Source organism: Phalangium opilio, unplaced genomic scaffold (genome assembly GCF_054372755.1).
Source record: "Phalangium opilio isolate 3A_F unplaced genomic scaffold, DU_Popi_V2 ptg000344l_1, whole genome shotgun sequence".
NCBI lineage: Eukaryota > Metazoa > Arthropoda > Arachnida > Opiliones > Phalangiidae > Phalangium > Phalangium opilio.
In genome coordinates, this window is record NW_028324227.1 from 2,560,331 (window position 1) to 2,576,567 (window position 16,237).

Consider the following 16,237-nt stretch of genomic DNA (forward strand, 5'->3'; position numbering starts at 1 on the left):
GAGGCTGCAAAGTCGGGTCTAATGCAATTCCTATGGAGGGGTTGTTTGTTTACGATTTGCTTAATTACTTGGACCTGTATTTTCGATCAAAATTAAGAAAATATCTGTAGTGCAGTGGTTATCACATCCGCCTCAGTCCCGGAAGGCCACAAGTTCGAAACCGCGAAGTTTTTTTTTTTTTTTTTTTTCGCTTGGGATATGTAAAGACCTTTGTAATTATCCGAACATTTGTTTCAAGGTCACATTATTTACATCCCCGTATCTCTGGTAGAACCAGAATTACGAGCCTCCAAAATTTAGTCTAATGCATTTCCTACGGAGGGGTTTGTTTCTTTACGTTTTGCTTAAGTACTCGGCCCCTGTTTGTCGTAGCCCTAAGTTTTTGGTATGGTTAGATGGGGGACATATTGGACTATAACATACTCAAATGACATCCCCGTATCTCTAGTAGAAACAGAGTTACGAGGCTGCAAAGTTGGTTCTATTGCAATTCCTATGGAGGGGTTGTTTTTTTACGTTTTGCTTAATTACTTGGCCCCTGTTTGTCGTAGCCCTAAGTTTATAGTATGGTTGGATGGGGGACAAATTGGACTATAACATACTCAAAGGACATCCCCGTATCTCTAGTAGAAACAGAGTTACGAGGCTGCAAAGTCGGGTCTAATGCAATTCCTATGGAGTGGTTGTTTGTTTAGGACTTGCTTAATTACTTGGCCTTTATTTTCGATCAAAATTAAGCACATATCTGTAGCGCAGTGGTTATCACATCCGCCTCACTCCCGGAAGCCCACAGGTTCGAAACCGCGAAGTTTTTTTTTTTTTTCTTTCGCTTGGGATTTGTAAAGACCTATATAATTATCCGAACATTTGTTTCAAGGTCACATTATTTACATCCCCGTATCTCTGGTAGAACCAGAGTTACGAGCCTCCAAAATTTAGTCTAATGCATTTCCTATGGAGGGGTTTGTTTGTTTACGTTTTGCTTAATTACTTGGCCCCTGTTTGTCGTAGCCCTAAGTTTATAGTATGCTTGGATGGGGGACAAAAAGTTCTATAACATACTCAAAGGACATCCCCGTATCTCTAGTAGAAACAGAGTTACGAGGCTGCAAAGTTGGGTCTATTGGAATTCCTATGGAGGGGTTGTTTGTTTACGTTTTGCTTAATTACTTGGCCCCTGTTTGTCGTAGCCCTAAGTTTATAGTATGGTTGGATGGGGGACAAATTGGACTATAACATACTCAAAGGACATCCCCGTATCTCTAGTAGAAACAGAGTTACGAGGCTGCAAAGTCGGGTCTAATGCAATTCCTATGGAGGGGTTGTTTGTTTACGATTTGCTTAATTACTTGGTTTGTATTTTCGATCAAAGTTAAGAAAATATCTGTGGTGCAGTGGTTATCACATCCGCCTCAGTCCCGGAAGGCCACAGGTTCGAAACCGCGAAGTTTTTTTTTTTTTTTTTTTTTCGCTTGGGATATGTAAAGACCTTTATAATTATCCGAACATTTGTTTCAAGGTCACATTATTTACATCCCCGTATCTCTGGTAGAACCAGAATTACGAGCCTCCAAAATTTAGTCTAATGCATTTCCTACGGAGGGGTTTGTTTCTTTACGTTTTGCTTAAGTAATCGGCCCCTGTTTGTCGTAGCCCTAAGTTTTTGGTATGGTTAGATGGGGGACATATTGGACTATAACATACTCAAAGGACATCCCCGTATCTCTAGTAGAAACAGAGTTACGAGGCTGCAAAGTTGGGTCTATTGCAATTCCTATGGAGGGGTTGTTTGTTTACGTTTTGCTTAATTACTTGGCCCCTGTTTGTCGTAGCCCTAAGTTTATAGTATGGTTGGATGGGGGACAAATTGGACTATAACATACTCAAAGGACATCCCCGTATCTCTAGTAGAAACAGAGTTACGAGGCTGCAAAGTCGGGTCTAATGCAATTCCTATGGAGGGGTTGTTTGTTTACGATTTGCTTAATTACTTGGACCTGTATTTTCGATCAAAAATAAGAACATGTCTGTAGTGCAGTGGTTATCACATCCGCCTCACTCCCGGAAGGCCACAGGTTCGAAACCGCGAAGTTTTTTTTTTTTTTTTTTCGCTTGGGATATGTAAAGACCTTTATAATTATCCGAACATTTGTTTCAAGGTCACATTATTTAGATCCCCGTATCTCTGGTAGAACCAGAGTTACGAGCCTCCAAAATTTAGTCTAATGCATTTCCTATGGAGGGGTTTGTTTGTTTACGTTTTGCTTAATTACTTGGCCCCTGTTTGTCGTAGCCCTAAATTTATAGTATGGTTGGATGGGGGACAAATTGGACTATAACATACTCAAAGGACATCCCCGTATCTCTAGTAGAAACAGAGTTACGAGGCTGCAAAGTCGGGTCTAATGCAATTCCTATGGAGTGGTTGTTTGTTTAGGACTTGCTTAATTACTTGGACCTGTATTTTCGATCAAAATTAAGAAAATATCTGTAGTGCAGTGGTTATCACATCCGCCTCAGTCCCGGAAGGCCACAAGTTCGAAACCGCGAAGTTTTTTTTTTTTTTTTCGCTTGGGATATGTAAAGACCTTTATAATTATCCGAACATTTGTTTCAAGGTCACATTATTTACATCCCCGTATCTCTGGTAGAACCAGAATTACGAGCCTCCAAAATTTAGTCTAATGCATTTCCTATAGAGGGGTTTGTTTGTTTACGTTTTGCTTAATTACTTGGCCCCTGTTTGTCGTAGCCCTAAGTTTATAGTATGCTTGGATGGGGGACAAATTGTTCTATAACATACTCAAAGGACATCCCCGTATCTCTAGTAGAAACAGAGTTACGAGGCTGCAAAGTTGGGTCTATCGCAATTCCTATGGAGGGGTTGTTTGTTTACGTTTTGCTTAATTACTTGGCCCCTGTTTGTCGTAGCCCTAAGTTTATAGTATGGTTGGATGGGGGACAAATTGGACTATAACATACTCAAAGGACATCCCCGTATCTCTAGTAGAAACAAAGTTACGAGGCTGCAAAGTCGGGTCTAATGCAATTCCTATGGAGTGGTTGTTTGTTTAGGACTTGCTTAATTACTTGACCTTTATTTTCGATCAAAATTAAGAACATATCTGTAGTGCAGTGGATATCACATCCGCCTCACTCCCGGAAGGCCACAGGTTCGAAACCGCGAAGTTTTTTTTTTTTCGCTTGGGATATGTAAAGACCTTTATAATTATCCGAACATTTGTTTCAAGGTCACATTATTTACATCCCCGTATCTCTGGTAGAACCAGAGTTACGAGCCTCCAAAATTTAGTCTAATGCATTTCCTATGGAGGGGTTTGTTTGTTTACGTTTTGCTTAATTACTTGGCCCCTGTTTGTCGTAGCCCTAAGTTTATAGTATGCTTGGATGGGGGACAAATTGTTCTATAACATACTCAAAGGACATCCCCGTATCTCTAGTAGAAACAGAGTTACGAGGCTGCAAAGTCGGGTCTAATGCAATTCCTATGGAGTGGTTGTTTGTTTAGGACTTGCTTAATTACTTGGACCTGTATTTTCGATCAAAATTAAGAAAATATCTGTAGTGCAGTGGTTATCACATCCGCCTCAGTCCCGGAAGGCCACAAGTTCGAAACCGCGAAGTTTTTTTTTTTTTTTTCGCTTGGGATATGTAAAGACCTTTATAATTATCCGAACATTTGTTTCAAGGTCACATTATTTACATCCCCGTATCTCTGGTAGAACCAGAATTACGAGCCTCCAAAATTTAGTCTAATGCATTTCCTATAGAGGGGTTTGTTTGTTTACGTTTTGCTTAATTACTTGGCCCCTGTTTGTCGTAGCCCTAAGTTTATAGTATGCTTGGATGGGGGACAAATTGTTCTATAACATACTCAAAGGACATCCCCGTATCTCTAGTAGAAACAGAGTTACGAGGCTGCAAAGTTGGGTCTATCGCAATTCCTATGGAGGGGTTGTTTGTTTACGTTTTGCTTAATTACTTGGCCCCTGTTTGTCGTAGCCCTAAGTTTATAGTATGGTTGGATGGGGGACAAATTGGACTATAACATACTCAAAGGACATCCCCGTATCTCTAGTAGAAACAAAGTTACGAGGCTGCAAAGTCGGGTCTAATGCAATTCCTATGGAGTGGTTGTTTGTTTAGGACTTGCTTAATTACTTGACCTTTATTTTCGATCAAAATTAAGAACATATCTGTAGTGCAGTGGATATCACATCCGCCTCACTCCCGGAAGGCCACAGGTTCGAAACCGCGAAGTTTTTTTTTTTTTTTCGCTTGGGATATGTAAAGACCTTTATAATTATCCGAACATTTGTTTCAAGGTCACATTATTTACATCCCCGTATCTCTGGTAGAACCAGAGTTACGAGCCTCCAAAATTTAGTCTAATGCATTTCCTATGGAGGGGTTTGTTTGTTTACGTTTTGCTTAATTACTTGGCCCCTGTTTGTCGTAGCCCTAAGTTTATAGTATGCTTGGATGGGGGACAAATTGTTCTATAACATACTCAAAGGACATCCCCGTATCTCTAGTAGAAACAGAGTTACGAGGCTGCAAAGTTGGGTCTATTGCAATTCCTATGGAGGGGTTGTTTGTTTACATTTTGCTTAATTACTTGGCCCCTGTTTGTCGTAGCCCTAAGTTTATAGTATGGTTGGATGGGGGACAAATTGGACTATAACATAGTCAAAGGACATCCCCGTATCTCTAGTAGAAACAGAGTTACGAGGCTGCAAAATCGGGTCTAATGCAATTCCTATGGAGGGGTTGTTTGTTTACGATTTGCTTAATTACTTGGACCTGTATTTTCGATCAAAATTAAGATCACATCTGTAGTGCAGTGGTTATCACATCCGCCTCACTCCCGGAAGGCCACAGGTTCGAAACCGCGAAGTTTTTTTTTTTTTTTTTCGCTTGGGATATGTAAAGACCTTTATAATTATCCGAACATTTGTTTCAAGGTCACATTATTTACATCCCCGAATCTCTGGTAGAACCAGAGTTACGAGCCTTCAAAATTTAGTCTAATGCATTTCCTATAGAGGGGTTTGTTTGTTTACGTTTTGCTTAGTTACTTGGCCCCTGTTTGTCGTAGCCCTAAGTTTATAGTATGGTTGGATGGGGGACAAATTGTTCTATAACATACTCAAAGGACATCCCCGTATCTCTAGTAGAAACAGAGTTACGAGGCTGCAAAGTTGGGTCTATTGCAATTCCTATGGAGGGGTTGTTTGTTTACGTTTTGCTTAATTACTTGGCCCCTGTTTGTCGTAGCCCTAAGTTTATAGTATGGTTGGATGGGGGATAAATTGGACTATAACATACTCAAAGGACATCCCCGTATCTCTAGTAGAAACAGAGTTACGAGGCTGCAAAGTCGGGTCTAATGCAATTCCTATGGAGGGGTTGTTTGTTTACGATTTGCTTAATTACTTGGACCTGTATTTTCGATCAAAATTAAGAACACATCTGTAGTGCAGTGGTTATCACATCCGCCTCACTCCCGGAAGGCCACAGGTTCGAAACCGCGATTTTTTTTTTTTTTTTTTTCGCTTGGGATATGTAAAGACCTTTATAATTATCCGAACATTTGTTTCAAGGTCACATTATTTACATCCCCGTATCTCTGGTAGAACCAGAGTTACGAGCCTCCAAAATTTAGTCTAATGCATTTCCTATGGAGGGGTTTGTTTGTTTACGTTTTGCTTAATTACTTGGCCCCTGTTTGTCGTAGCCCTAAGTTTATAGTATGCTTGGATGGGGGACAAATTGTTCTATAACATACTCAAAGGACATCCCCGTATCTCTAGTAGAAACAGAGTTACGAGGCTGCAAAGTTGGGTCTATTGCAATTCCTATGGAGGGGTTGTTTGTTTACGTTTTGCTTAATTACTTGGCCCCTGTTTGTCGTAGCCCTAAGTTTATAGTATGGTTGGATGGGGGACAAATTGGACTATAACGTACTCAAAGGACATCCCCGTATCTCTAGTAGAAACAGAGTTACGAGGCTGCAAAGTCGGGTCTAATGCAATTCCTATGGAGGGGTTGTTTGTTTACGATTTGCTTAATTACTTGGACCTGTATTTTCGATCAAAATTAAGAAAATATCTGTAGTGCAGTGGTTATCACATCCGCCTCAGTCCCGGAAGGCCACAAGTTCGAAACCGCGAAGTTTTTTTTTTTTTTTTTTTTCGCTTGGGATATGTAAAGACCTTTATAATTATCCGAACATTTGTTTCAAGGTCACATTATTTACATCCCCGTATCTCTGGTAGAACCAGAATTACGAGCCTCCAAAATTTAGTCTAATGCATTTCCTACGGAGGGGTTTGTTTCTTTACGTTTTGCTTAAGTACTCGGCCCCTGTTTGTCGTAGCCCTAAGTTTTTGGTATGGTTAGATGGGGGACATATTGGACTATAACATACTCAAATGACATCCCCGTATCTCTAGTAGAAACAGAGTTACGAGGCTGCAAAGTTGGTTCTATTGCAATTCCTATGGAGGGGTTGTTTTTTTACGTTTTGCTTAATTACTTGGCCCCTGTTTGTCGTAGCCCTAAGTTTATAGTATGGTTGGATGGGGGACAAATTGGACTATAACATACTCAAAGGACATCCCCGTATCTCTAGTAGAAACAGAGTTACGAGGCTGCAAAGTCGGGTCTAATGCAATTCCTATGGAGTGGTTGTTTGTTTAGGACTTGCTTAATTACTTGGCCTTTATTTTCGATCAAAATTAAGCACATATCTGTAGCGCAGTGGTTATCACATCCGCCTCACTCCCGGAAGCCCACAGGTTCGAAACCGCGAAGTTTTTTTTTTTTTTCTTTCGCTTGGGATTTGTAAAGACCTATATAATTATCCGAACATTTGTTTCAAGGTCACATTATTTACATCCCCGTATCTCTGGTAGAACCAGAGTTACGAGCCTCCAAAATTTAGTCTAATGCATTTCCTATGGAGGGGTTTGTTTGTTTACGTTTTGCTTAATTACTTGGCCCCTGTTTGTCGTAGCCCTAAGTTTATAGTATGCTTGGATGGGGGACAAAAAGTTCTATAACATACTCAAAGGACATCCCCGTATCTCTAGTAGAAACAGAGTTACGAGGCTGCAAAGTTGGGTCTATTGGAATTCCTATGGAGGGGTTGTTTGTTTACGTTTTGCTTAATTACTTGGCCCCTGTTTGTCGTAGCCCTAAGTTTATAGTATGGTTGGATGGGGGACAAATTGGACTATAACATACTCAAAGGACATCCCCGTATCTCTAGTAGAAACAGAGTTACGAGGCTGCAAAGTCGGGTCTAATGCAATTCCTATGGAGGGGTTGTTTGTTTACGATTTGCTTAATTACTTGGTATGTATTTTCGATCAAAGTTAAGAAAATATCTGTGGTGCAGTGGTTATCACATCCGCCTCAGTCCCGGAAGGCCACAGGTTCGAAACCGCGAAGTTTTTTTTTTTTTTTTTTTTTCGCTTGGGATATGTAAAGACCTTTATAATTATCCGAACATTTGTTTCAAGGTCACATTATTTACATCCCCGTATCTCTGGTAGAACCAGAATTACGAGCCTCCAAAATTTAGTCTAATGCATTTCCTACGGAGGGGTTTGTTTCTTTACGTTTTGCTTAAGTAATCGGCCCCTGTTTGTCGTAGCCCTAAGTTTTTGGTATGGTTAGATGGGGGACATATTGGACTATAACATACTCAAAGGACATCCCCGTATCTCTAGTAGAAACAGAGTTACGAGGCTGCAAAGTTGGGTCTATTGCAATTCCTATGGAGGGGTTGTTTGTTTACGTTTTGCTTAATTACTTGGCCCCTGTTTGTCGTAGCCCTAAGTTTATAGTATGGTTGGATGGGGGATAAATTGGACTATAACATACTCAAAGGACATCCCCGTATCTCTAGTAGAAACAGAGTTACGAGGCTGCAAAGTCGGGTCTAATGCAATTCCTATGGAGGGGTTGTTTGTTTACGATTTGCTTAATTACTTGGACCTGTATTTTCGATCAAAATTAAGAACACATCTGTAGTGCAGTGGTTATCACATCCGCCTCACTCCCGGAAGGCCACAGGTTCGAAACCGCGATTTTTTTTTTTTTTTTTTTCGCTTGGGATATGTAAAGACCTTTATAATTATCCGAACATTTGTTTCAAGGTCACATTATTTACATCCCCGTATCTCTGGTAGAACCAGAGTTACGAGCCTCCAAAATTTAGTCTAATGCATTTCCTATGGAGGGGTTTGTTTGTTTACGTTTTGCTTAATTACTTGGCCCCTGTTTGTCGTAGCCCTAAATTTATAGTATGGTTGGATGGGGGACAAATTGGACTATAACATACTCAAAGGACATCCCCGTATCTCTAGTAGAAACAGAGTTACGAGGCTGCAAAGTCGGGTCTAATGCAATTCCTATGGAGTGGTTGTTTGTTTAGGACTTGCTTAATTACTTGACCTTTATTTTCGATCAAAATTAAGAACATATCTGTAGTGCAGTGGATATCACATCCGCCTCACTCCCGGAAGGCCACAGGTTCGAAACCGCGAAGTTTTTTTTTTTTTTCGCTTGGGATATGTAAAGACCTTTATAATTATCCGAACATTTGTTTCAAGGTCACATTATTTACATCCCCGTATCTCTGGTAGAACCAGAGTTACGAGCCTCCAAAATTTAGTCTAATGCATTTCCTATGGAGGGGTTTGTTTGTTTACGTTTTGCTTAATTACTTGGCCCCTGTTTGTCGTAGCCCTAAGTTTATAGTATGCTTGGATGGGGGACAAATTGTTCTATAACATACTCAAAGGACATCCCCGTATCTCTAGTAGAAACAGAGTTACGAGGCTGCAAAGTTGGGTCTATTGCAATTCCTATGGAGGGGTTGTTTGTTTACGTTTTGCTTAATTACTTGGCCCCTGTTTGTCGTAGCCCTAAGTTTATAGTATGGTTGGATGGGGGATAAATTGGACTATAACATACTCAAAGGACATCCCCGTATCTCTAGTAGAAACAGAGTTACGAGGCTGCAAAGTCGGGTCTAATGCAATTCCTATGGAGGGGTTGTTTGTTTACGATTTGCTTAATTACTTGGACCTGTATTTTCGATCAAAATTAAGAACACATCTGTAGTGCAGTGGTTATCACATCCGCCTCACTCCCGGAAGGCCACAGGTTCGAAACCGCGATTTTTTTTTTTTTTTTTTCGCTTGGGATATGTAAAGACCTTTATAATTATCCGAACATTTGTTTCAAGGTCACATTATTTACATCCCCGTATCTCTGGTAGAACCAGAGTTACGAGCCTCCAAAATTTAGTCTAATGCATTTCCTATGGAGGGGTTTGTTTGTTTACGTTTTGCTTAATTACTTGGCCCCTGTTTGTCGTAGCCCTAAGTTTATAGTATGCTTGGATGGGGGACAAATTGTTCTATAACATACTCAAAGGACATCCCCGTATCTCTAGTAGAAACAGAGTTACGAGGCTGCAAAGTTGGGTCTATTGCAATTCCTATGGAGGGGTTGTTTGTTTACGTTTTGCTTAATTACTTGGCCCCTGTTTGTCGTAGCCCTAAGTTTATAGTATGGTTGGATGGGGGACAAATTGGACTATAACGTACTCAAAGGACATCCCCGTATCTCTAGTAGAAACAGAGTTACGAGGCTGCAAAGTCGGGTCTAATGCAATTCCTATGGAGGGGTTGTTTGTTTACGATTTGCTTAATTACTTGGACCTGTATTTTCGATCAAAATTAAGAACACATCTGTAGTGCAGTGGTTATCACATCCGCCTCACTCCCGGAAGGCCACAGGTTCGAAACCGCGATTTTTTTTTTTTTTTTTTCGCTTGGGATATGTAAAGACCTTTATAATTATCCGAACATTTGTTTCAAGGTCACATTATTTACATCCCCGTATCTCTGGTAGAACCAGAGTTACGAGCCTCCAAAATTTAGTCTAATGCATTTCCTATGGAGGGGTTTGTTTGTTTACGTTTTGCTTAATTACTTGGCCCCTGTTTGTCGTAGCCCTAAATTTATAGTATGGTTGGAAGGGGGACAAATTGGACTATAACATACTCAAAGGACATCCCCGTATCTCTAGTAGAAACAGAGTTACGAGGCTGCAAAGTCGGGTCTAATGCAATTCCTATGGAGTGGTTGTTTGTTTAGGACTTGCTTAATTACTTGGACCTGTATTTTCGATCAAAATTAAGAAAATATCTGTAGTGCAGTGGTTATCACATCCGCCTCAGTCCCGGAAGGCCACAAGTTCGAAACCGCGAAGTTTTTTTTTTTTTTTTTTCGCTTGGGATATGTAAAGACCTTTATAATTATCCGAACATTTGTTTCAAGGTCACATTATTTACATCCCCGTATCTCTGGTAGAACCAGAATTACGAGCCTCCAAAATTTAGTCTAATGCATTTCCTATAGAGGGGTTTGTTTGTTTACGTTTTGCTTAATTACTTGGCCCCTGTTTGTCGTAGCCCTAAGTTTATAGTATGGTTGGATGGGGGACAAATTGTTCTATAACATACTCAAAGGACATCCCCGTATCTCTAGTAGAAACAGAGTTACGAGGCTGCAAAGTTGGGTCTATCGCAATTCCTATGGAGGGGTTGTTTGTTTACGTTTTGCTTAATTACTTGGCCCCTGTTTGTCGTAGCCCTAAGTTTATAGTATGGTTGGATGGGGGACAAATTGGACTATAACATACTCAAAGGACATCCCCGTATCTCTAGTAGAAACAAAGTTACGAGGCTGCAAAGTCGGGTCTAATGCAATTCCTATGGAGTGGTTGTTTGTTTAGGACTTGCTTAATTACTTGACCTTTATTTTCGATCAAAATTAAGAACATATCTGTAGTGCAGTGGATATCACATCCGCCTCACTCCCGGAAGGCCACAGGTTCGAAACCGCGAAGTTTTTTTTTTTTTTCGCTTGGGATATGTAAAGACCTTTATAATTATCCGAACATTTGTTTCAAGGTCACATTATTTACATCCCCGTATCTCTGGTAGAACCAGAGTTACGAGCCTCCAAAATTTAGTCTAATGCATTTCCTATGGAGGGGTTTGTTTGTTTACGTTTTGCTTAATTACTTGGCCCCTGTTTGTCGTAGCCCTAAGTTTATAGTATGCTTGGATGGGGGACAAATTGTTCTATAACATACTCAAAGGACATCCCCGTATCTCTAGTAGAAACAGAGTTACGAGGCTGCAAAGTTGGGTCTATTGCAATTCCTATGGAGGGGTTGTTTGTTTACGTTTTGCTTAATTACTTGGCCCCTGTTTGTCGTAGCCCTAAGTTTATAGTATGGTTGGATGGGGGATAAATTGGACTATAACATACTCAAAGGACATCCCCGTATCTCTAGTAGAAACAGAGTTACGAGGCTGCAAAGTCGGGTCTAATGCAATTCCTATGGAGGGGTTGTTTGTTTACGATTTGCTTAATTACTTGGACCTGTATTTTCGATCAAAATTAAGAACACATCTGTAGTGCAGTGGTTATCACATCCGCCTCACTCCCGGAAGGCCACAGGTTCGAAACCGCGATTTTTTTTTTTTTTTTTTCGCTTGGGATATGTAAAGACCTTTATAATTATCCGAACATTTGTTTCAAGGTCACATTATTTACATCCCCGTATCTCTGGTAGAACCAGAGTTACGAGCCTCCAAAATTTAGTCTAATGCATTTCCTATGGAGGGGTTTGTTTGTTTACGTTTTGCTTAATTACTTGGCCCCTGTTTGTCGTAGCCCTAAGTTTATAGTATGCTTGGATGGGGGACAAATTGTTCTATAACATACTCAAAGGACATCCCCGTATCTCTAGTAGAAACAGAGTTACGAGGCTGCAAAGTTGGGTCTATTGCAATTCCTATGGAGGGGTTGTTTGTTTACGTTTTGCTTAATTACTTGGCCCCTGTTTGTCGTAGCCCTAAGTTTATAGTATGGTTGGATGGGGGATAAATTGGACTATAACATACTCAAAGGACATCCCCGTATCTCTAGTAGAAACAGAGTTACGAGGCTGCAAAGTCGGGTCTAATGCAATTCCTATGGAGGGGTTGTTTGTTTACGATTTGCTTAATTACTTGGACCTGTATTTTCGATCAAAATTAAGAACACATCTGTAGTGCAGTGGTTATCACATCCGCCTCACTCCCGGAAGGCCACAGGTTCGAAACCGCGATTTTTTTTTTTTTTTTTTCGCTTGGGATATGTAAAGACCTTTATAATTATCCGAACATTTGTTTCAAGGTCACATTATTTACATCCCCGTATCTCTGGTAGAACCAGAGTTACGAGCCTCCAAAATTTAGTCTAATGCATTTCCTATGGAGGGGTTTGTTTGTTTACGTTTTGCTTAATTACTTGGCCCCTGTTTGTCGTAGCCCTAAGTTTATAGTATGCTTGGATGGGGGACAAATTGTTCTATAACATACTCAAAGGACATCCCCGTATCTCTAGTAGAAACAGAGTTACGAGGCTGCAAAGTTGGGTCTATTGCAATTCCTATGGAGGGGTTGTTTGTTTACGTTTTGCTTAATTACTTGGCCCCTGTTTGTCGTAGCCCTAAGTTTATAGTATGGTTGGATGGGGGATAAATTGGACTATAACATACTCAAAGGACATCCCCGTATCTCTAGTAGAAACAGAGTTACGAGGCTGCAAAGTCGGGTCTAATGCAATTCCTATGGAGGGGTTGTTTGTTTACGATTTGCTTAATTACTTGGACCTGTATTTTCGATCAAAATTAAGAACACATCTGTAGTGCAGTGGTTATCACATCCGCCTCACTCCCGGAAGGCCACAGGTTCGAAACCGCGATTTTTTTTTTTTTTTTTTCGCTTGGGATATGTAAAGACCTTTATAATTATCCGAACATTTGTTTCAAGGTCACATTATTTACATCCCCGTATCTCTGGTAGAACCAGAGTTACGAGCCTCCAAAATTTAGTCTAATGCATTTCCTATGGAGGGGTTTGTTTGTTTACGTTTTGCTTAATTACTTGGCCCCTGTTTGTCGTAGCCCTAAGTTTATAGTATGCTTGGATGGGGGACAAATTGTTCTATAACATACTCAAAGGACATCCCCGTATCTCTAGTAGAAACAGAGTTACGAGGCTGCAAAGTTGGGTCTATTGCAATTCCTATGGAGGGGTTGTTTGTTTACGTTTTGCTTAATTACTTGGCCCCTGTTTGTCGTAGCCCTAAGTTTATAGTATGGTTGGATGGGGGACAAATTGGACTATAACGTACTCAAAGGACATCCCCGTATCTCTAGTAGAAACAGAGTAACGAGGCTGCAAAGTCGGGTCTAATGCAATTCCTATGGAGGGGTTGTTTGTTTACGATTTGCTTAATTACTTGGACCTGTATTTTCGATCAAAATTAAGAAAATATCTGTAGTGCAGTGGTTATCACATCCGCCTCAGTCCCGGAAGGCCACAAGTTCGAAACCGCGAAGTTTTTTTTTTTTTTTTTTCGCTTGGGATATGTAAAGACCTTTATAATTATCCGAACATTTGTTTCAAGGTCACATTATTTACATCCCCGTATCTCTGGTAGAACCAGAATTACGAGCCTCCAAAATTTAGTCTAATGCATTTCCTACGGAGGGGTTTGTTTCTTTACGTTTTGCTTAAGTACTCGGCCCCTGTTTGTCGTAGCCCTAAGTTTTTGGTATGGTTAGATGGGGGACATATTGGACTATAACATACTCAAAGGACATCCCCGTATCTCTAGTAGAAACAGAGTTACGAGGCTGCAAAGTCGGGTCTAATGCAATTCCTATGGAGTGGTTGTTTGTTTAGGACTTGCTTAATTACTTGGCCTTTATTTTCGATCAAAATTAAGCACATATCTGTAGCGCAGTGATTATCACATCCGCCTCACTCCCGGAAGCCCACAGGTTCGAAACCGCGAAGTTTTTTTTTTTTTCTTTCGCTTGGGATTTGTAAAGACCTTTATAATTATCCGAACATTTGTTTCAAGGTCACATTATTTACATCCCCGTATCTCTGGTAGAACCAGAGTTACGAGCCTCCAAAATTTAGTCTAATGCATTTCCTATGGAGGGGTTTGTTTGTTTACGTTTTGCTTAATTACTTGGCCCCTGTTTGTCGTAGCCCTAAGTTTATAGTATGCTTGGATGGGGGACAAATAGTTCTATAACATACTCAAAGGACATCCCCGTATCTCTAGTAGAAACAGAGTTACGAGGCTGCAAAGTTGGGTCTATTGGAATTCCTATGGAGGGGTTGTTTGTTTACGTTTTGCTTAATTACTTGGCCCCTGTTTGTCGTAGCCCTAAGTTTATAGTATGGTTGGATGGGGGACAAATTGGACTATAACATACTCAAAGGACATCCCCGTATCTCTAGTAGAAACAGAGTTACTAGGCTGCAAAGTCGGGTCTAATGCAATTCCTATGGAGTGGTTGTTTGTTTAGGACTTGCTTAATTACGTGGCCTTTATTTTCGATCAAAATTAAGAACATATCTGTAGTGCAGTGGATATCACATCCGCCTCACTCCCGGAAGGCCACAGGTTCGAAACCGCGAAGTTTTTTTTTTTTTTCGCTTGGGATATGTAAAGACCTTTATAATTATCCGAACATTTGTTTCAAGGTCACATTATTTACATCCCCGTGTCTCTGGTAGAACCAGAGTTACGAGCCTCCAAAATTTAGTCTAATGCATTTCCTATAGAGGGGTTTGTTTGTTTACGTTTTGCTTAATTACTTGGCACCTGTTTGTCGTAGCCCTAAGTTTATAGTATGGTTGGATGGGGGACAAATTGTTCTATAACATACTCAAAGGACATCCCCGTATCTCTAGTAGAAACAGAGTTACGAGGCTGCAAAGTCGGGTCTAATGCAATTCCTATGGAGTGGTTGTTTGTTTAGGACTTGCTTAATTACTTGGCCTTTATTTTCGATCAAAATTAAGAACATATCTGTAGTGCAGTGGATATCACATCCGCCTCACTCCCGGGAGGCCACAGGTTCGAAACCGCGAAGTTTTTTTTTTTTTTTTTTCGCTTGGGATATGTAAAGACCTTTATAATTATCCGAACATTTGTTTCAAGGTCACATTATTTACATCCCCGTGTCTCTGGTAGAACCAGAGTTACGAGCCTCCAAAATTTAGTCTAATGCATTTCCTATAGAGGGGTTTGTTTGTTTACGTTTTGCTTAATTACTTGGCACCTGTTTGTCGTAGCCCTAAGTTTATAGTATGGTTGGATGGGGGACAAATTGGACTATAACATACTCAAAGGACATCCCCGTATCTCTAGTAGAAACAGAGTTACGAGGCTGCAAAGTTGGGTCTATCGCAATTCCTATGGAGGGGTTGTTTGTTTACGTTTTGCTTAATTACTTGGCCCCTGTTTGTCGTAGCCCTAAGTTTATAGTATAGTTGGATGGGGGACAAATTGGACTATAACATACTCAAAGGACATCCCCGTATCTCTAGTAGAAACAGAGTTACGAGGCTGCAAAGTCGGGTCTAAGTCAATTCCTATGGAGTGGTTGTTTGTTTAGGACTTGCTTAATTACTTGGCCTTTATTTTCGATCAAAATTAAGAACATATCTGTAGTGCAGTGGATATCACATCCGCCTCACTCCCGGAAGGCCACAGGTTCGAAACCGCGAAGTTTTTTTTTTTTTTTTTCGCTTGGGATATGTAAAGACCTTTATAATTATCCGAACATTTGTTTCAAGGTCACATTATTTACATCCCCGTATCTCTGGTAGAACCAGAGTTACGAGCCTCCAAAATTTAGTCTAATGCATTTCCTATAGAGGGGTTTGTTTGTTTACGTTTTGCTTAATTACTTGGCCCCTGTTTGTCGTAGCCCTAAGTTTATAGTATGGTTGGATGGGGGACAAATTGTTCTATAACATACTCAAAGGACATCCCCGTATCTCTAGTAGAAACAGAGTTACGAGGCTGCAAAGTTGGGTCTATCGCAATTCCTATGGAGGGGTTGTTTGTTTACGTTTTGCTTAATTACTTGGCCCCTGTTTGTCGTAGCCCTAAGTTTATAGTATGGGTGGATGGGGGACAAATTGGACTATAACATACTCAAAGGACATCCCCGTATCTCTAGTAGAAACAGAGTTACGAGGCTGCAAAGTCGGGTCTAATGCAATTCCTATGGAGTGGTTGTTTGTTTAGGACTTGCTTAATTACTTGGC